Source organism: Telopea speciosissima, chromosome 1, assembly GCF_018873765.1.
Source record: "Telopea speciosissima isolate NSW1024214 ecotype Mountain lineage chromosome 1, Tspe_v1, whole genome shotgun sequence".
NCBI classification, from domain to species: domain Eukaryota; kingdom Viridiplantae; phylum Streptophyta; class Magnoliopsida; order Proteales; family Proteaceae; genus Telopea; species Telopea speciosissima.
Genome location: NC_057916.1, coordinates 37,111,819 through 37,133,195, shown reverse-complemented (window position 1 = coordinate 37,133,195; position 21,377 = coordinate 37,111,819). Strand labels below are relative to the sequence as shown.

The following is a 21,377-nucleotide window of genomic DNA, read 5'->3' as shown; positions in this document are numbered from 1 at the left end:
ACCTTTCTATATAAGTTCGGTTTACCCTTAAAGAGACACCAATCATTGGTAAGAAGGTAGAATTCCTGTTGAGTTGGGAAATTCCAAATTTCCTCTATTGTATGTATAATTCCTGTTGAGTTAGGAAATTGCAAATTTCCTCTTTTGGTATAATACAATACGTACGGATATCTCGGTTCTCCACCTTAAATTCTATTCCTTAATCTTATTCTTCATATTCTTTTCCAATTTCATGGAATTTGTAAAAGAGTGGAATGCGAACCCTACCCATTGGATGCCTTTTCAGCTTGTCAGATGTGTCAGCTTGCCTATAATGGACATAGAACTTTCCTAACATACATTTGGAAGGGTGTGGGACATGGTTTGTATATAAGGTCGGAGTGTTCGATCCCTAGCACCCGTGAGGGGATCATTATCCTCTTAGGATCTCTGTCTGGTACAGTTGTTCGGTTCCTCTCATAGGAGTGAAAATAATGATCTAATCCTCTACTCGAACACATTACCCGAGTGAGATTAAGTTGTCATTTTTGCCTCCTATTAGAGAAATCAGACAACCATACCGAATTGAGAACCTGAGAAGAAAAAAATTCCGTGCTAAGGGTTCTAATGCAGTTCAAGAAAGAAAACTGGTCACGTGAATAATGGTATATGGGTTGGGTTCTTAGGCAAGCCAGCCTTTAGGCTAGCTATATGGGACCATATGTGATTATATGCTTTAGTTGTGGGCCCATATGGACAGTAGGCATGGGAGAGCTAGAAGCTGCTAATAGCTATCAATATCTTTGAGATTTTATATCTTTAGTTTCTATTTTTTTGTAATGCTATTGAGTCAATAGCTAGATTTAGTAGGAATTACGTAATATGGTTCGCATAGGATTTGGTTCGATGCCCTTTATCCTTATCCCCTTGGGGTCAGCCCCACGGCTTTTATTCGGTGTCTACCCAGTACATGTGTGTAGGGGTGTATGTACATGCCTGGGACTAGTCGGGCTGAAGATCCAGACACCCTTGTTGGGGGAGGGGGGGGGGGGGAGCTAGTCTTAGTAGGAGTCATATTATTTCTTTGCAGTTTCTATTTCTTGTGTCAGTTACCTTTCAAACTTGGCTGCCCCATACTATTGGGAGTTATTATTATTGTAATGGAGTTTTGACTATTATAATTAAAGAGGATGGGCCTTCATAGGCCACGATTTTGTTTGAGAAAATTGCTTGCTCTTAAAGAATGGTGAACTGTGGTGACTCAGTCACATCCTTGATGGTGAAGCTATGGAGGGAGGGTGTGTAAAACTTAATTAGGGTTTTTCACATAAACCCATAAACCCTAATAGTATCCCATACAAGAATTAGAACACGCATTAAATAATTAACGGTGAATGGATACGTACTTTATACCGTAATATGTTGGTGACGTGATGCAATCCCCAACGATTTTTTCTCATTGGTTCTGGATCTTCCACAACACCTAAGACCTCCTTGTTTGCTCTCTAACTTTTGTGGTAAAGTGGAGAAAAATGGAATGAGGGTTGTGGGAACGTAAAACATGATATATATAATACCGTCCTGATCCTAAACCCTAAATCACAATGAGTTGGGCAAGCATATCCCTAAACTGAAGAGTGAACCAAACCGGTCTGTGCAACTTGATTCTCATCAATTAATCAACCTAAATAATTAATTAAGCCCATAATTCTTACAATCTCCTACTTGGGCTATATTAATTATAAAGATGTCTTTTAATTGGTGTGGCCATAGAATCTCATTACGTGAACCACTCTTACTTTGATTCAGTTAAAAAAACCACTAATGTTGAACGACAGTAGAAGATACACCTTAACATACGGTATACAACTTTCTGTCATTACAAACATAAATGAATTTACCAATATGAACCCTGTGGGATATTAGCACGGAAATAGTGACATATCCTGTAATTAAATAAATGTCATTGCATGCAAGTCCTTAACTTTGATATTAGCCTATACTTTGGCAAACCACCTTTAATGTGGGGTTAATATCTAATTGTGGCAAAATCGCCTATAATCTGTGACAAAATCGTCTTTAATTTGTGGCAAAACTGTCTATGAACTGTGAAAAAAACTTCCAAACTGTGGCAAAACCGCCTTTAAATTGTGGCAAGTATTGTCTATAAACGGTGGCAAATCTGTCGATGAACTGTTCAACAAATAAATGAATGATGGAATAACTTTGCATAATATAAATGCATAAATAAAATTAGGAATATAATCAATATCCATCAAACTGTGCCCAAACACACAGGCTAAAGTTCCAAATATAAATAGAACAGTCAATAGGATAAAAAGCTCCCACTAACCAAGCATATCAAAAACTCAATTACCTTTTAACGCTCCCACTGGCAAAGCTTTTATAAGAGGATTTGCCAACATTCTAACAGTCACTTTGTATTCCACCACGATATGCTTTTCATTAATTTTTCCTTACTAGGATATACATGATTTCAATGTATTTGGAACTGTTGGATTTCTTGTTGTTCTTCGAAAGGAAGACAACGGGTCTATGCAACTTGATTTTCACCAATTAATCAACCTAAATAATTAATTAAGCCCATATTATCCCTAAACTGAAGAGTGAACCAAATCGATCTGTGCAACTTGATTCTCACCAATTAATCAACCTAAATAATTAATTAAGTCCATAATTCTTACAGGGTGGTGATGCTCTACCGTAGGCCATAGGCGGTGATACCTATTGATCATATCTTCTCCTTATCTCCATTCTCTCTTGAGTTTTTTCTTCCCTGATGTTGAGAAAATAAAGAAGAGAGAGATAGAGAAGAAGATAGACACAATGATGTGACGTGGTTCGGTTTAAGGTAAACCCACATCCACGACAATAGCTTCTCTCTTATTATTTAATTTCTTCCATTCAATAGAGTCCTTAATTATGGACGCTGTACATTGTTTGTGAGGGAAGGTTCCTTGAATTTTTTCTTCTCCGTTGTTGAGAAAATAAAGAAGAGACAGAGATAGGGAAGAAGATAGACACAATGATGTAATGTGGTTCGGTTTAAGATAAACCTACGTCCAGGCAATAGCTTTTGTCTTATTATTTCTTCCATTCAATAGAGTCCTTATTTATGGACGATGTACATTGTTTGTGAGGGAAGGTTCCTCCATTTAAGTAAGCAGGAGTTGTCATGACAAAACAATTCTTATCACGTATTGTCCTTCCAACGGTAACCTTCTCTATTGTAGGTAAGTCTTGCTGGTTCTTTGTGGATAGAATCCCTTGAGATAAATCATCTCCTTTGATTGGGAGATTGTCTTGGTAGTTCTTTGTGGATAGAATCCCTTGAGATAAATCATTTCCTTTGATTAGGGGATTGGTTAACTCAAGGGTACTTTAGTAACATTAAGGTTGGACACCAAGAAAACAAACCGAGCTTGTGATAGTGGTTTCGTAAAGATATCCGCAACCTGGTCTTTGGTAGAGATGTAGCGTATGTCAAGATTTCCTATGGCGACTTTATCACGCACAAAGTGGAAACGATTTCAACGTGCTTTGGCACGTGTGGAACACCGGGTTGGCAGTAAGATAGGTGGCCACGAGGCCCACAACATTATCGCACCATAGAATAGGAGTTGTTGGGAGGAAGACACGAAGTTCTTTTAGGAGCGATTGCAACCATTTAATTTCTGCAGCGATGTTGGCGAGTAGCCCTGTATTCAGCCTTTGTGCTTGAATGAGCAACTGTTGCTTGATTATCAGTGTTAGAGAAGGTATTAGAGCTGCATTTTGGATTGACGTTTAAAAATAAGTCCATGATGTACCGTTGATTGGAGATACCGTAAGATGCATTTTCCCGCTGCCCAATGATCAGTAGTAGGGCGATGCATAAACTGGCACACTCTACTGATAGAAAATTGAATGTTAGGGCGTGTCAAAGTGGCATATTGAAGGGCTCCAACGGTGCTGCGATACAAAGTCAGATCATCCATTAAGGTACCAGTGAACTGTGTGAGTTGGGTAGATGTGGCCTTAGGCGTGGAGAGAGGCTTGCAAGTTACCATATTTGATTTGTGCAGTACGTCAAGGATATATTGGCATTGTGAGATAAGTAAACCTTGCGCCATGAGAACCACATTAATCCCCCAAAAAAAAAAGTGAAGCGGCCCAAGGTCTTGAATGGAAAAGGCAACCGTCATTTGACTAATGAAGCAAGTGAGCGCAACATCATTGTTTTCGGTAACTACAATATCATCAACGTATATTAATATGTAGATGATGACGTCCTTGCAATGATAAATAAAAAGAGAGGTGTCAGTTTTGGAACTAGTAAAACCAATTTCAAGTAAGCACTAGGGGCTTGTTTTAAGCCATAAAAGGACTTGTAAAGCCTAAACCCATAATCATGATGGAGAGGGTCAATAAAGCCTGGGGATTGGGACATAAAAACTTCCTCTTGTAGGACACCGTGGAGGAATACATTTTGGACGTCAAGTTGGCAAATAGGCCATCAATGAGAGGTCGTTAGGGAGAGGATGAGACGGATCATTGTGGGTTTAACCATGGGGCTAAAAGTCTCATTGTAATCAAGTCCTTGTTGGTTATACCCTTTTGCGACTAATCGGGCTTTGTAGTGGTCAAGGGTGCCATCCGCTTTTCGTTTGAAACGAAACACCCATTTGCAACCAATTACATTCATGGAGGGTTGGGTTTTTTATTAGGGTTGTAAACTTGGTATTCATAGCCTGTCGCCAGTGGGGATTTCGGTTGGCCATAGTGAAAGAGGTAGGTTCAACGAGATCGGTGGATGAGTGTGGTAGAGTTGCTACAAGTACACGTAGTTTTTGAGTGACATCTTGAGTGCGTGTTATCATGTGATGGCATGAGGTAGGTGGCTTCTCAATCGGAAGATCAACAAATAGATCCACAGTGGGCAATGTAGAAGACGATGTGGGGGATGGGTGTTCGGTGGATGGTTGTGAGGGTGAAGTGGGGGGTAGGGACGGTGAGTGTGAAGGGGAGTATAAGGGCGTTGAATTGGTGTGAACAGCAAATGGGTGGGGAGGCTGTGTAGGGGAAGGAAGGGGTTGACAATGGAGAGGGCAGCCATTGTATGAGGGGAGGCGGTCCAAGTTTAGATGGTTGAGAAGGGACTGTAGAGGACAAACATGGGGAGGGTGTGCTTAAGGTGGTATCTAATGGCTTCGCCTCGTTTTACATACCAAAGGGTGCCTAAGGTGGTATCTAATGGCTTTGCCACATTTTACATGCCAAAGGGTGCCGAAGGTGATATCTAATGGTTTTATCTCGTTTTGTGTGTCAAACGGTGCTTAAGGTAGTATCTAATGGTTTCACCTCGTTTTGCATGCTTAAAGGTCCCCAAGGTGATATCTAATGGTTTCGCCTTGTTTTGTGCACCAAAAGTGTCTAAGATGGTATCTAATAACTTTGCCTCATTTTGCATGTCAAACGGTGCCTAAAATGGTATTTAATGGTTTTACCTCATTTTGCGTGCCAAACTGTGTCTAGGGAAGTATCTAATGATTTCATCTCGGTTCAAGAGCTAAGAATGATGATTAAGGTTTTCTAGGTGCATTAAATAAATAAACGAAATGGCATAAATGAAATGAAATAATAAATAAATAAATGATGAAAATAACAAAATGACTTACCTGCTTTGCTTGCTCCCAGACAGCACAACAGATGTGGCGGCTAGTATCCCTCAATGTGTCCCCAGTCACGTACCAACCCGCCTGCTTGTCCTTGTCCTTCGTACCAAGGAGAGACCCTGTGGAACATGCCTAGCACGCCTGCGAAGGGTCATAGATGCTAAAAAAAAATGATTCTGAGGAGAAAGGGGCAGAGCTTCACTGCAGAAAAGGGGGTAGAAGAGAATGAAAATGACCCCCCCTTATATAGAAAAAAAAATTTCGCAAACGTGGCACCGGGTAGAAAAACGTGGCGTTATAGGTAGCAATTAGTTAAATATATGTGCATGAACATTCAAAATTCAAGAAATTGTGTTTCTAAAACAGTAGTACTATCAGCCTACTTCAATGTGAGAACAGCAGCATATCAATGCATATCGTAACAGAACAAAAGTTGAAAGAGGGGAAGAAAGAAATGAAAGAGACAATAGGCACTAAAAAAAGAATCTTAAGTAAGAATGTAATTGAGATACACAAACTAAAATAAAAATAAGCTGAAACTAAAAATAATAAATAGCATGCGCAGGAAATATGCCACTGCATATGGGGTTCACCAGCTGTGCTCTAGCAATAGGGATTTCATTCCTTTTTTTTTGTTTCCCTTTTCTTGGGGGTATGCAATATCACTTTTAACTTGGCCATGACGGGTTTTGGTTTGTCACATAAGAGCATAAAGGCACGAGTAATAACAAATATCCCCACCTAATCATTACCTTATCTGACTACAATACAATGCCTTTCCTTCACAGGATTAATGATATGCAGCAAAGCATCTCATCAACACAAGGAACATAAACAAATAGCAGCCTAATCTGTGTATGTTGTGTTTTTCAAAGTCTTATTCAAGTTTTTCCTTTTCTGTACTATGATTGGGTGTTTTGAGGCATATGCATGTGTTACTTTCATTGGCCTTTTCTGATGAAAGTAATGGTACAGAAGGGATGCATCTTCTATATTCACAAGGCATGCATCTATGTTCGAGGGCACCAAATATGACTTGACTGGCAGTTTCTCAAAATTCACCAGGGAGGGGGAAATAGAATAGAACAGAAAGAAGATAATGCCAAATTTGGATTGGCTGCGGGCAAATGTTCTGGGGGCCTGGTGTTATAAAATCATCAAAGTGGGTCATTATCTGCTGCTGTCAATTGCTTAAGTGAGTCGGCCATATTTCAGTTGCCAATTAATTGAATTGGAAGAAGAAAATTTGGCACTAATTGAGATTTTATGAGCCCTACCATAATGTGAATTAATGCATTGAGTGGTTGAGATATGCTTGTAAATTTGAAAGATCATGGATTTACCATTCTTCAAAAAGGGTTTGAATTCATGGTGATTGGTGGAAGAGAACAAAAAAAATTATTTATATAATTTCTCCTCTTGTTGTAACTATAACAAAGTGATTTTGTGCTGTCGACAATAATGAAATGTATGCCCCAAGCAATGGCAAAAGGGTTTAGGCAGTTAGAGATGTAGTTGGATAATGTCAAACTTTGAACTTGGTTGAAATAGGGAATACCAAAGAGGTGGCCTTGGGACTTATTTGATCTCCTTTTCAGAGAAGAGAAAAGATACACCAAAAAGCAGATTATACACTATAAAACCAAGCCCAACAAACCCAGAAAAGAACAGGAGCCATAGAAGTTCATAGAAGCATCAGAAACAAAACAAACACACCCAAATCATTAGTGCATAGAGAAAGGAATCTAATATAGAAAAGCAATCCAAATTGAAAGAAGCCAAAAGACCACCCAAAGGCAAGACGGGCAAAGAATCACAGCAACACAACTCAATAGAACTCATCTAGCTGCTACATCCAACAAGACATCACCAAAGGAAAGGGGAAATAAAAGAGAACTGAAAGAACCAACTTAATAAAGTCTAGAACTGAAGCTACATCATACATACTATTTTGAAACTGTAGTCAGAGAAGTCAGAGAAAAGGTGCAGTTGGATAAATTAAGAAAAGGAGAAAATAAAACTCTCCAGTCACCACACCACTTTGCTGAATTTGGTCTCTTCAGCTGCGAAAAAATGTGACCTGCGATCAATAAATCTAAAACAGATATCACAAACATTCTCCAAATTAAAAGAATCGAGAGAGAGAGAGAGAGAGAGAAAGGTAACCTGTATTAGGGTTTTAAGCATCTAGAAGATGACTCCCAATCAAAGAGATGAACAAGAGAAAACCGTGAGATAAAAAGGATAAGAGCGAGAGAGATGAGAGGGGAATTCGTAACCGAGAGATTGAGGGCAAGAGAGATTAAAGAGTAGATATGAGAGGATCAGTGAGAGATTGAGGGCGAGAGGGATTAGTGAGAGATTGAGGCCGAGAGAGACGGAACACTGATTCGTATGTGGCGAGAGGGAGAGAGATTCATAAATAATTGATTTGTACGCGGGAACTGCCAAAAAAAAAAAACAAAGCAGGAAAACTAATACAATGGATCGAGTAATTACCCGTGCCATTTATAAACTTAATATGATGGCCCAATTATTCCGTTGTTTTAAGAAAAATGTACATGACTTTTTACCATGGAATTATTTTACCGTCTTAAACAATAAATTCTTATTGTCGTGAATGCTACTTTTAACCATGGAATTTAATTTCAATGGTAATAATATAAATATTCACCATGGTACCACGAATTCCGTCACTACGAAATTTATAACCACGAAAATATAAAAGTGTCAGGAAAGATGGGACATGTAACCATGGAATTATATTTCTGTTGTAAATAACACTTATTAGGACGGAAAAAAAATTCCACAGTAAAAATTCTGTCGTAAATGACCCTTTTTCTTGTAGTGGTTACCCCCAAACCACCTCAGCAACCATCTATACTTGGATAAAGTCATTGATACTAAGGGACATACTATACTTCTTCAGGCAAATGAATCTAAATCTCATGTCATGGTTCCAAAAATGATCTCTTGGGAAGATATAACTCTTCCAGATAAATGGTTGTTGACTGCGGTCGTTCCCCCCAAACCACCTCAGCAAACTGAGATTGGAGATATGATCCAAGATGAAGCTAGTAATGTGGAAATTACCTTTTCAAGACCCATTAGAAATATTCCAGGCATAGAATCCCTTCGTTCATCATCTACTAGAACTTTTGAAACCAGATCCTTCCCTATACCATCCCCTTCTAGGGCTTCCTGTTCTGATATACCCACTTCCTTTAAGGGACCGAATAGTTGGCGGATGATTGTTCGTCATACTCGTCGCACCCGAAAGACACAAGTAGAAAATCTCCTATATGACGTTGAATATCCCGAATTCTATAATAATGATTCCGGAGAACAATCTTCTCCAACTCTATCTGAAATGGATGCTAAAATATACATGGTCCAACAAGATAAACCTTTTTTCTATAAATTAAAAATTATTATTCAGGGAATTTCAATCTGATAAAAATTCTGAAAAATGAATAGATTTCTTTTCCAACTATGACCCGCCTACTCAGCAGAATATACATAAAGAATGGGTTACTTATATGGAACAATTAATTTTCCATTCTTTGCATGGTTTCAAATTACGGAATTACAATTAAATAATACAAATAGGATAACTAGGGTCTATACTACTAAAGAAAATAAAGAAATAACAACTCTACACCCTCTTGCAGAAGGGTTAAATATGAATGGAACCAAAGCAGCATCATTCAAGTCCGTGTTTCCCACTGGAAGCGGACAAATATATGAATCTCATATAAACCATATTATAGAACAAAATAATTACACAAATTTATATTTAATATCTATAGGAGAACAGAATAATAGAATCGAAGATCTCCTCAATTCTCAAACTAAAAATATACTTTCTTCCTCTACACCAACTCCCGTATAGAAAAAACCCCTTTCAATACAAAACCCTATCAAACCATTCATATTTAAACCACCACCAGTTATATCTAATACCACTTCCTTTTCTAAACATAATGAATTATTAGACGCGTTAGTCTCTCGACTTGAGAAATTAAATATTAAGAACACCAAAAAAGGTGTTCATGTCTTGTCCATAGCTAATATTGATTTCGATTATGAGGATATATCCGTCATAGAAAAGGAATTTCAAGATCCAAGTCCTTTCCAAATTAATAAAGTGGTTTTCGATAACTATAAATTATCACCTATATGAACTATAGGTGATTTCGATTATGAGGATATATCCGTCATAGAAAAGGAATTTCAAGATCCAAGTCCTTTCCAAATTAATAAAGTGGTTTTCGATAACTATAAATCACCTATATGAACTATACCCACTGCTCCTACAAATATATATTATCCTCAACCTTCTTCTATCGACCTTCAATTTGAAGCCGAAGAAACCCATTAGGAATTTTCAGGCACCTCCATTGTAGAATGGAATCTAGATGGATTATCATAATATAATATCCTAAATCTCTTCAAACCGCATGCTTCCAAAGAAATAACCGATAGTGATATTGCTAAAATAATTGCAACCGGTTTCTCAGGGCAACTACGTGGATGGTGGGATAATTGTCTTTCTGATCAGGCAAAATCTAAAATTATATATGCTAAAAAACAGGTTGCTCGAAATGTAGAAACTCAGGATGCTCATAATACGATAGTTATGCAGACTATATATGAAGATAAGGATGACAGAGTTAATACTCTTATATATATATATACTTATCACTCATTTTATAGGACAAACTGAAATATTAAGAGATAAAACTAGAGAACAGCTTATGAGTCTATACTGTACGTCCTTCGATGTCTCATTTCCGTTGGTATAAAGATATTTTCCTCTCCAAAGTATATCTCCGTGATTATAGCAACTCTGAATTCTGGAAAGAAAAATTCATTTCTGGTCTACCCCCTCTTTTAGCTGAAAAGGTTCGAATCCAGTTCCGAAATAAACATAATGGTCTTATCCCATTTTCCGAATATACCTTTGGCGAACTCATTTTCGGGATTCAGCAACAAGGCCTTCAAATTTGTACCAACCTAAAGCTGAAGAAAATATTAGAAAAAGAAAAGCAGATTGGCTCTAAGGAATTGGGCAATTTCTGTGAATAATTTGGTTATGAGAAACTTCAGGTTCCGGGAAGAACAAAACCACGATATAATAAAACTCGTAATAGACCATACTCCAAATATAGGAAGAATTCCAGGCCGATATACAAGAAACTTTTCTCACATAATAGACAACCAAGAGAAACTTCTAAATTTTCAAACAATAGAAGATCTAAATTTAGGCATCAGTTGAATACTAATAATAAACCCCTTGTCTAAATGTGGCAAAGTAGGTCATTTCAGGAATCAATGTCGTGTCAAAGCAAAAATTAACGCTTTAAACATTGACGAAGATTGGAAACAAAATCGTTGTAATTTTATACTTTATAGCTCTCACTCGGAATCCGACACAGAGTCTGACAAAGAAATTAATCATGTTGCTGATGATGAGCATCTTTTTGGCTCCGACTCTAGTTCAGAGTCTGATTGTCACTGCTGTTGCGTGTGAAAACCTCCGGTAGTGGTTCGCCCGTGGATGAACCTGCAAAAACCAAGCAATGAGCGCAAGAGGGCCGGTGTGGCTCCGGCCTAGGACTCTCCGATGCTCAAGTCAGGTCTTCAACGCGACAGCGTAACTGCGTATTAAAAAGCAAGATGTGGAATAGAGCTCCATACCTGGGTATTTATAGAGTAAGGAGGAGATGAGACGGTTGGGAGAGTCCTAGTATGGTAGGAGTCCTTCTTTCGGAAGGTTCTCTCGCGTAGAGCGGAGTGGAGAGTTATTTTCGGGGTCGGACTCTTATTAAGGTAAGAGTCCATGTAGAGTGTGATTCTGTGTTGCGCTGGGATCGTGGCTCGGTCCTTATCCCGTGATTCTCGGGATGTGCTGACGTGGCCCGGAGATCCCCGGTGGGGTGCTATGGGAGCCTCAATGGAGGAGGGCTCGGCCTACGAGGTCGGCCCGTGGGGTCGGCAATGGAGGTCGGCCCGAGAGGAGGTTGGTCTCGGCCATGAGGTCGGCTAGGAGTCCCTGGCTGACCCGTATAATCTCGGCCTCAGTCACCGGCCAGCTCGCTCAAACCAGGCTTTGTCAGGTGACTTATCGGATATGGGGTCGGCCCAATTTCCTGCTCGGCCCAACTCGGTTCTCGGACTGAGGTCGGGTCGGCCACGTGGCAGCCTCTGATAGGTGGGGTGTTTTATGCCTCATCACAGGCCCCCCCACTCATCAGGTGTCGGCTCGGCGCTGATGAGTGAAATTTCCTGGGCGCTTGTCGGGAAGATTCTTGCGGTTGGGCCGAGATTATTTATTGCTGCGGATTTGACGTTGCACGATCTGACGGTTGGGTGTCCGTGCCACGTCAGCAGAGTCATTATGGCGGGCTCGGGAATTCGAAACGTCCTTCGATCTGGGCCGTTGGATCATGCTGAGCTCTGGTCGGCCGTTGGATCAGTGAAACCCAAGGATTATAAATAGGCGACTCCTAACTATTCATTCTTCACTGCTCTAAGTTATTGACTTCTCGGCAAGTTTGGAACCGTCAACTCGGCAGATCTCGTCGTTTGCCTGCTCGTGATCGACTCGGCTGAAGCTTCGTTCGTGATCGACTCGGCCGTCGTTTCGTTCCAGCTCAACTCTTCTTCAACCAGTAAGTCTTCTCCGCCCAGTATGTCAGTTGGTAGTAGTCCTATGGGCGAACTGCTCGCCAGGGCGGCAGAGGGCGCGAGTCCGAGCCGAGAACTCCCCGTCCGCTCTCCCACCATAGACCTGTTGGGCTCGACCTCAGACGAGCCCGATGTAGTGGAGCTTCGTCAGGCCGAGGTGGCCGAGCCCCCGTTACCCATGGAGTTTGACCACGCGGCCCAATCCACAGCCGCAGATCGGGCCGAGAACTCCGGGTCGTCCTCATCAGATGAGGAATCAAGCGAGGGAGATTCGTCCGAGATGGGGGTTGGCTCAGTAAGCTCGTCCACCGATGCCCCTGAGCCCGAGGAAGGCAGTGTCGGCACCGTTCCGAGCACAATCACGGAGGCCGACCTCGACTATCTGAGGACGACCTACGCCATCCCCGAGGACATTCAGCTCCGAGTTCCTAATCCCGGGGAGATGGCCTGCTTCATCAGGCCCGGCGAGGTGGCTCTGTACGAGACGCCCTTCAAGTATGCGTTTCGGCTCCCCGTTCTCAGCCTGGTGGACCAGATCTTGGACCACTTCCACCTGTCTCCTGGTCAGCTGGTGCCGAACTCCTGGCTGGCCGTCTATGGCTTCTACGCCCTGTTTTGCGAGATGGGCCGAGGTGCGAGCGTGGCGCTTTTCTCTCGGCTCTTCTTCCTGAAGAAGTCTCCCGAGAAGGGGTGGTATTATTTCTGCCGCCGATCAGGGAAGAGTGCGGCTCTAGGCGGTCACAAGTTTCTGGTCGGCACGCCGACCTTCAACAAGTATTGGAAGCCCCGTTTTTTCTTCGCTTCCATTCCCAACAGCCCTCTCCGAACCGAGTGGAAGGAGATGAACCTGAACTATGTAAATAGGGTACTACCCCTGACCGAGAACGAGATGACCTCGCTCGACCTGATCCCCCAGCGTCCGCCCTTCGATGTTCTCCGGCTTCAGGACGAGGGGTTTCTTCAGAGTTGGCATATGACCCCTGGTAGGAACCCTTGCCGAGCTTATCTCAGTTATCCGAGCCGACCCCTTAACTTAGTTTTCTTTTCCTTTTCTGACTTGTTTCCTATGTTTTCGGTTTCTCTTGCAGTGGTCGGCCACATTCCTCCAATGGACACAGCTCGGCTGAGGGCCGAGATTATCGCGGATAGGAAGAAGAAGAATGCCGAGAAGAGACCCCGGGGCGAGTCCTCCAAGGCCTCCAAGGGAAAGGGGGTGATGCCGGGACCATCGGACGCGGTGGTCGGTCTGGAGGCCGAGAAGAACACGGGTCAAGCCGGGTCTCCGAGGAAGGGGAAAGGCCGAAAAGGCGAGAGGAGCCCGCCGAGAGACATCAAACGCCAAAAGCTCTCGGTTAACCTGACGAGTGGCGGCCTTCCGCCCGTGGCCTCTCCCACCAACATCTCCCGATACGTCCTGGGGAGGGCTTCGGCCAACAACGTCCCTGTGAGGCCGACCTGGCGCCTCTTCCCGGGGGACTCGGCCTTGACGTCGGCCGCTCACGCCAAGGAATGGCTGGATGCAGGTCGGCTCCCAGCCGACAAGGAGAAGCTGGAGGCGCTGTCCGACCCTGAGCTCCTCTCCACCCTATTTCAAGACTTCAACATGGTAAGTTTCCTTGTCGGCTCTTGCCTATGATCTGATATGTGTAGTTTATCCTGATTTTTTGTTCTCATGCTTTTTTGTAGGGGTTCGCCAAAGCAGTGGAGACCATGCTCCGCTTCGAGCGGCTCCTGACCGAGAACTATTCCTTGGACGTCCAGTGCAAGAAGGCTTATCAGGACGCCCAGGATGCCGTTCAGAGGCGTCGGGAGACCCAAGAGAAGCTCACCGCTGCTGAGGCCGAAGTGGAGAGCTCTCAGGCCGAGGTGGCCAGGCAGAGAGAGAAGGTCCGGGCTCTGCAGGCTCGGCTCGCCGAGGTGAAGGAGAAGGCCAAGGAAGATCTGGCCACGGCTCGGAGCGCGGCGATTAGCGACTATCTCCAATCGGAGGAGTACGCCGATATCTGCCACGAGATCAGGAAGCCTCCCTTCGCGAAGGTTTTGAAGCAGCCGAGCGAGCTTTTGGCCGAGATCAAGGCAGCGTATCCCGATCTCAATCTCTCCCGCTTTGACGATGATGCGACTACTTTTGCAGGGGAGATGGGAGATGAGGAGGGGGCCGAGGTCACCCAAGCTCAGCCCCTGGAGGCACCTGCTTCAGCCGACGTCGTCCCTCTGGGAGCTGGACCTCAAGACCCTGCTGCCGAGCCCAACACCGTGGACGCCTCCGAGGGTGCCTCCAAGTCCCACGCCGAGGAGGCGGAGATGTAAAATTTTTTTTTTTTTTTTTTTTTTTTTGTGTGTGTGTGTGGGGCCGAGCTGCCCTTTTTGTAACCGTGCCGATCAGTCGGCTTACAATGAATAAAACAACTTATTTTTGTCAAAATTTGTCTAAGTATTTGAACTCGGCGCCCTCAGCATTCTTTTCCTTGCGTATTCTGTTTTGTTTGTGGAGAAGCTGCCGAGTCGTTTCACTAACCGAGCTTAGGAACTCGTCTCTTTTTTATCCATGCCCAACGTTGTTGGCGGTCAATGCGATCTTCGCTTTGGTTGTTAATTCGCCTTTCCCTTCAGTCCGATTGGAGAGGCTATCATATAAGCGCACGCGTGGCCGAATATCCTTCTTGGCCGAGCCTAATGCCTTAGCGTGGTTTAGTACTTCGTTAGGCTCGGCCAAATAGGAATGTCGGCCCTTGAGAGGTCGGCCATGTCTATTTGGACAGGTCTTACGACTTGGCTGACGAGCTATGAGTGTCGGTTTTTGATGTCGGCCTGGTCTATGAGGACCGGTCTTATGACTTGGCTGCCGACCTATGAGGGTCGGTCTTGGATGTCGGCCTGGTTTATGAGGACCGGTCTTATGACTTGGCTGCCGACCTATGAGGGTCGGTTTTTGATGTCGGCCTGGTCTATGAGGACCGGTCTTATGACTTGGCTGCCGACATATGAGGGTCGGTCTTGGATGTCGGCCTGGTCTATGAGGACCGGTCTTATGACTCGGTTGCCGACCTAGGAGGGTCGGTCTTTGATGTCGGCCTGGTCTATGAGGACCGGTCTTATGACTTCGACTTGGGAGCTTGCCAATACGTTGAGTGTTGGAGAAAAGACTTTATTGAATCAAATGTCGGAACTGAAACCGAATACAAACATGTTCAATTATTGAAAAAACTTTTTCAAATTTTCCGAGTTCCAAGGTCTCGGTACCTTCTTGCCCCCCGGAGTCTGCAAGCGATATGTGCCAGGGCGAATTTGCTTGGAGACTATGTACGGGCCTTCCCAGTTTGGTGCTAATTTTCCTTGTTGCCTTGGCTGGGATGCGCTGAGTTTTCTGAGAACAAGGTCCCCTTGACGAAAATGCCGCTCTTTGACTCTTGAATCATAGTAGCTTGCCGTCTTCTGTTAGTACGCCGCGTTTCGGAGTAGGGCATTTTCTCGGACTTCATCGAGGAAGTCCAGATTGGCTCGCAGCCCATCTTCATAGGTCTTCTCATCGAAGTTGAGCACTCGGTATGATGAAGCCATAACTTCAACCGGTGCGAGGGCTTCGGTCCCATAAGCGAGGCGAAATGGACTCTCCCCGGTTGGAGTTCTTACAGTCGTCCGATATGCCCATAGGACGCTTGGGAGTTCTTCCACCCATCTCCCCTTGGCCTCATCCAACCTCCTCTTAATGCCGGCAAGTAATGTTCGGTTGGACACTTCTACTTGTCCATTTGCTTGTGGATGAGCTACCGAGATGGGTCGGAAGTCAATGTGGAAGTGCTCGCAAAATTCTCGGAAGGCCGGGTTGTTGAATTGCGTGCCATTATCAGGGATGAGAATTTTTGGTAGCCCGAACCGGTAGATGACCTTATCTCGAAAAAAATTTTCCATGTTCTTCTCAATGATGGTGGCAAGAGGCTTGGCCTCGACCCACTTGGTGAAGTAATCGATCGCCACTACTACGTATTTTCTGTTTCCCGATGCCGGGGTGAAATCTCCAAGAATGTCCATTCCCCACATAGCGAATGGGATTGGGCTCAGCATTGAGGTTAATTTTGTTGCTGGTCGGCTTGGGATTGGCGCGAACAGTTGGCACTTCTCACACGTCTTCACGTATTTCATGGCCTCTTCTTGCATTCTTGGCCAATAGAATCCTTGCCGAAGTATCTTGTATGCAAGAGCTCGGCCGCCCATGTGACTCCCGCATATTCCCTCATGCACCTCGGCTAAAGCATACTCGGCCCCCTTCGGTCCCAGACATCGGAGAAGAGGGGCCGAGATTGCCCTTTTGTAGAGTACTCCGTCGATCATTGAGTACTTGGAAGATCGGATCTTGACCTTCCTTGCTTCGTCTCGATTCCCCGGGAGCAGGTCATTTTCCAAGTAGTTGACAATGGGGTCCAACCAGGTCGGCCCATCCTCTTCAATGTGCTTTATGCTTTCTTCTTGTAAGGATGGTTTCTCCAATATTTCTATGTATACTGACCGGCTCAGATATTGGAGGTCAGCCTCGGCCAACCTAGATAAGGAGTCCGCCGCGGCATTCTCTTGTCTCGGTATTCGAGTCATCTCGAAGTGTTCGAGCTCGGAGATCAGATCTCGGGCTCGACCCAGGTATGCTATCATCCTTTCGTCTTTTGCCTCGTAGTCTCCGTTGACCTGGTTGACCACGAGTTGGGAGTCTCCTCGCACCTTCAACCGCTTTATGCCCATAGCTTTGCTGACTCGAAGTCCAGCTAGAAGGGCTTCATACTCAGCCTCATTGTTTGAGGCGGAAAACTTGAACCTTAGGGCATATTGGACCAGAAAGCCTTCGGGGCTTACAAGTATTAGGCCGGCCCCGCTTCCTCCGGAATTGCTTGAGCCGTCAACATTCATGGTCCAAGTAGGGTCGGCCGTAGCCCCGACCTCCTCGACTGTCTTTTCTTCTCCAACCTCATGCTCGGGCCCCGTGCATTCGGCGATGAAGTCGGCCAGGGCTTGTCCTTTTATCGCCGTCCTCGGTCGATAGCTTATATCGTATTCACTTAGCTCAACTGCCCAGGAAATCAGCCGTCCCGAAACGTCGGGTTTGTGTAATATCTTTTTGAGTGGCTGGTCGGTCAGTACCACAATCGGATGGGCTTGGAAGTACGGCCTTAGTTTCCTTGCAGCCGTGATTAGGGCGAATGCTACTTTCTCGAACCCGGAATACCTTGTCTCGGCATCAACAAGAACGTGGCTGATATAGTATATCGGCCTTTGAGTTCGACTCTCTTCCCTGATCAACACCGCACTGACCGCTATGGGAGTGGCGGCTAAGTATACTTGAAGTTCCTCTTTTGGTTCATGTCGGCTTAGAAGAGGCGGGTTCTCCAAATATTTCTTCAGCTCTTCAAAAGCTTCTTGGCATTCGGATGACCAGATAAAATCTTTTGGGTTCCGGATATTCTTTAGGGCCTTAAAGAACGGTAGGCACTTGTCGCCCGATCTCGACATGAATCGCGCCAACGCCGCCACACGTCCGTTTAGCCTTTGTACTTCTCGGATCGTCCTTGGAGGACTCATCTCTTGGATGGCTCTGATTTTTGCCGGATTGGCTTCGATGCCTCTGACAGAGACCATGAAGCCGAGGAACTTTCCCGAGGTTACGCCGAATGCACACTTGGCGGGATTCAGCTTCATCTGGTTCTTCCTCAATACGCCGAAGGCTTCTTCCAGGTCGGCCAAGTGGTGCTCGGCCTTCAAACTTTTCACCAACATGTCGTCCACGTAGACTTCCATGTTCTTTCCGATCTGCTCGCGGAATATATAGTTCACGGGCGCTGGTATGTCGCTCCGGCATTCTTCAATCCGAACGGCATGACCTTGTAGCGAAATTCTCTTGGTCAGTTCGGAAGGCCGTGTACGACTCGTCCTCCTCATGCATCATGATTTGGTTGTAGCCGAGTACGCATCCATGAAACTCAGCATCTCGTGACCTGCCGTGGCGTCGATCAAGAGGTCGATCCGAGGTAGTGGGTACTCATCTTTTGGGCAGGCCTTGTTGAGGTCGGTGTAGTCGACACACATTCTCCACTTCCCGTTCGGTTTAGGGACCATGACGACGTTAGCCAACCAGGTCGGGAATTTCTCTTCTCGGATGAATCCTGATCGGCGAAGCTTCTCCACCTCTTCTTTGATTGCAGTTTGCCGATCAAGTGCGTAGTTCCTTCTCTTCGCCGGATTGGTTTCCGACCGGATCCACATGGAGTCGGTGCTCAGCTATATGTCCGGTATGCCCGACATGTCGGGCCGACACAGGCGAAGACATCGGCGTTCGCTTTTAAGAAAACTCCGAGCCGCCTTCTTTGATCTTTATTTAGTAGTGATCCGAGCTGGACCACCTTGGTCGGTCATCTTCGTGAGATGAAGTGGGGTCGGTCTTCCACGGGTCGCCCTCTTCTCTCGATAAGCTCATCCCGCTGATCCTCGGGGAGATGTTCGACGCACATGGCCATTCCTCGAACATTACCCTTGTTTTGCTTGACGAAGGTAGCGTAGCACTCTCGTGCCTTCTTTTGGTCGCCTCGGACCTCGCCGACACCGTTCTCGGTGGGGAACTTCATCTTCAAGTGAGTCGGGGAGATGATGGCTTGGAGGGCGGTCAATGACGGACGGCCGAGTATGGCGTTGAAAGCCACTACCGACCGTACCACCATGAATTTGACTTGGATCGTCGCCTGGCAGGGAGCTTGCCCCATTGTGACTAGTAGATCGATCGAGCCCTTGATAGTCGCGGCCGCTCCCGAGAACCCGTGAAGCGAGGTTCCTTCGGGCTTAAGCGCTTCGTCGCCGAAGCCGAATTGTCGGTACGCTTCCAATGACATAAGGTCCACGGATGCGCCGGTATCGACCAATACACGGTGTACGGGTCTGTTCGCAATTTCTACCTGCACCACTAAATCATCGTCATGAGGTAAACTTATACCTTCGAGGTCGGCTTCCGTGAAGGAAATCGTAACCGCCGGCTTGAGTTTCTTGGCGGGCATCTCGGCTACTCCGACGAAGCGAGCGTTTGCCTTAGCCTTTCGAGTACTCTCTTGCCCGGGCCCCCCGAGGATAGTGTATATGGGGGCTCCCTTGTCATTGCTCGGCCCGGATCCGTCCTCCTTCTTCTCGGCTCGGACCTTGTCATCGTCTCTTTCAACTCGCCTGGTTTCGGCCTTAGGCTCGGCTCTTCTCTGATCTCGGTCATCCGGCCGCCGACCTCCACGATCTTCTCGGCCTCCTTTGACATATCTCTTCAAGTGGCCCGCTTTTATCAGCTCTTCGATTTCTCTTTTCAGCTGATAACAATCTTCGGTGTCGTGACCGATGTCCTTATGGAATTGGCAATATTTGTTGGGATTCCGAGATGACCCCGCTTGCATCGGTCGGGGTCGGCGGATGTACCCCCCATCTTGTATTTGCATCAGGATCTCCTTGCGAGATGCATTCAATGGCGTGTAGTCGGGGCTCCGAGCTCGATCCGACCTGTCAGCTCGGCGATCCGTCCTTGGCCTTTTGTCTTCTCTTCGGTCGTCTGTTGTCGGCCTTTTCTTGTCGGTACGACCTTCGTTGCCCTTCCGGGCTTGGAGGACCTCGGCCATATTTGCGAACTCGTTGCACCTCTCCAAGAGCTCGGCCAGGTTTCTTGTCGGCTTCCGGGCCAAGTCCTTGATAAGGTCCATGTCGGCCAATCCGTTGCTCATAGCCGTATGGGCCGTGGCCTCATCCAAATCCTTGATATCTAAGGATTCCTTGTTGAAGCGGGAGACGAATGCTCGGATCGACTCGTCGGGCCTTTGCTTCACGCTAAGGAGGTTGACCGTGGTCTTCTTATGTTTCATACTACTCTGGAAGCGTGTGACAAAGGCTCGACGAGTTGAGCGAAGCTTTTTATGGAATTCGGCGGCAACCAGGAAAACCATGAGGTCGCCGCGCCCTTGAGGGATGCAGGGAAGGCTCGGCAAGAAACGATCTCGGTTCCCCCGTACATGGTCATCATCGCATTAAAGTAGTTGATGTGATCTGTCGGGTCGGTCGTCCCGTCATACCTGTCGAACGGGGGAGGTTTGAAACCGTGTGGTAGCGGCGCGGTCATGATCTCGGGAGGATAAGGGTGACGCCCGACCAAAGAGTAGGCGTCCGGGGTCGCCTGTTTCTTCAACCCCTCCACCTGCTCGGCCAAGTCTCGTAGCCGCTTCTCCAGCTCGGTTTCAGGTGCTTGGCCAACCGGCTCCTCGGCCCGGGGTTGATAGGATCGGTCATCCCGCTGTAGTCGGCCATTCTGGTCAGCTCGGTCCTCATCGTCCTTCCTTGTTCTTTTTTCTTCTTGGAAGTTGGACCCTCGGGGACTCCCCTGTTGTTCTTCTCGGGGAGGTGAGCTCGGACGCCGGGGAGTATGACGCGATCCTTCTCCGCGTCTCGGTGCGCGCCTTTCAACCGGGTCTTTCCTTTGTTCTCGGAATATCCTCGGCGGTTCGTCCTCTCCGATCCGTCCAGAAAATACCGACCTCCTTGCTACAGAGCCGGCTGGTTCAATTTCATGCCCTGTTCGCGGGCTTTGGCGATGTTCTTGTTCACCCCGTCGAGCGCCTCTACTGGGGCGCGGAGGTGGAGTCTTCTGACGAGACGGATGCGAGGACGCAGCCCGACTCGGCTCGGCCCTACGCCGGCCCTCATTTTGCTGCAAGTTTCTTTCAGCGCGGGCCGGAGCTGGAGGGAGCGCGGCCGGCGGCTGACCCATCAGCCCGCCTCGGGCCATCTGGTTCATGAAGGCGCGCAGCATCTCATTGGTGTGGAGCATCTGCAGCTGCAAATCCATAACCTGTCGATTATTTGCCGGGGCTTCTGGGTCCAAACTCTCCGGCAAGGGTGGCGGTGCAGGTAGGACATTCCCGTCCAAACTTGGCTCGGCCTGTACCCGGCTAGCCGCGGCCGTGGTTAGTGCACCTCCCCCATTCCCGCTCTCTGGAGGTGGAATGGTGCCCGTGATGGGCTGCGCACCAC

General features: G+C 46.0%; 1 long non-coding RNA gene across 1 annotated transcript; it reads left to right on the top strand.

The window, feature by feature from the left end:
* Positions 1–685: 685 nt before the first annotated feature.
* On the top strand, positions 686–15,981 carry LOC122649142. Its single transcript, XR_006331172.1, has 4 exons — positions 686–856; positions 1,126–1,136; positions 4,065–4,067; positions 15,971–15,981. It is a non-coding gene; the product is annotated as an uncharacterized LOC122649142 (long non-coding RNA).
* The last annotated feature ends 5,396 nt before the right edge of the window (positions 15,982–21,377 follow it).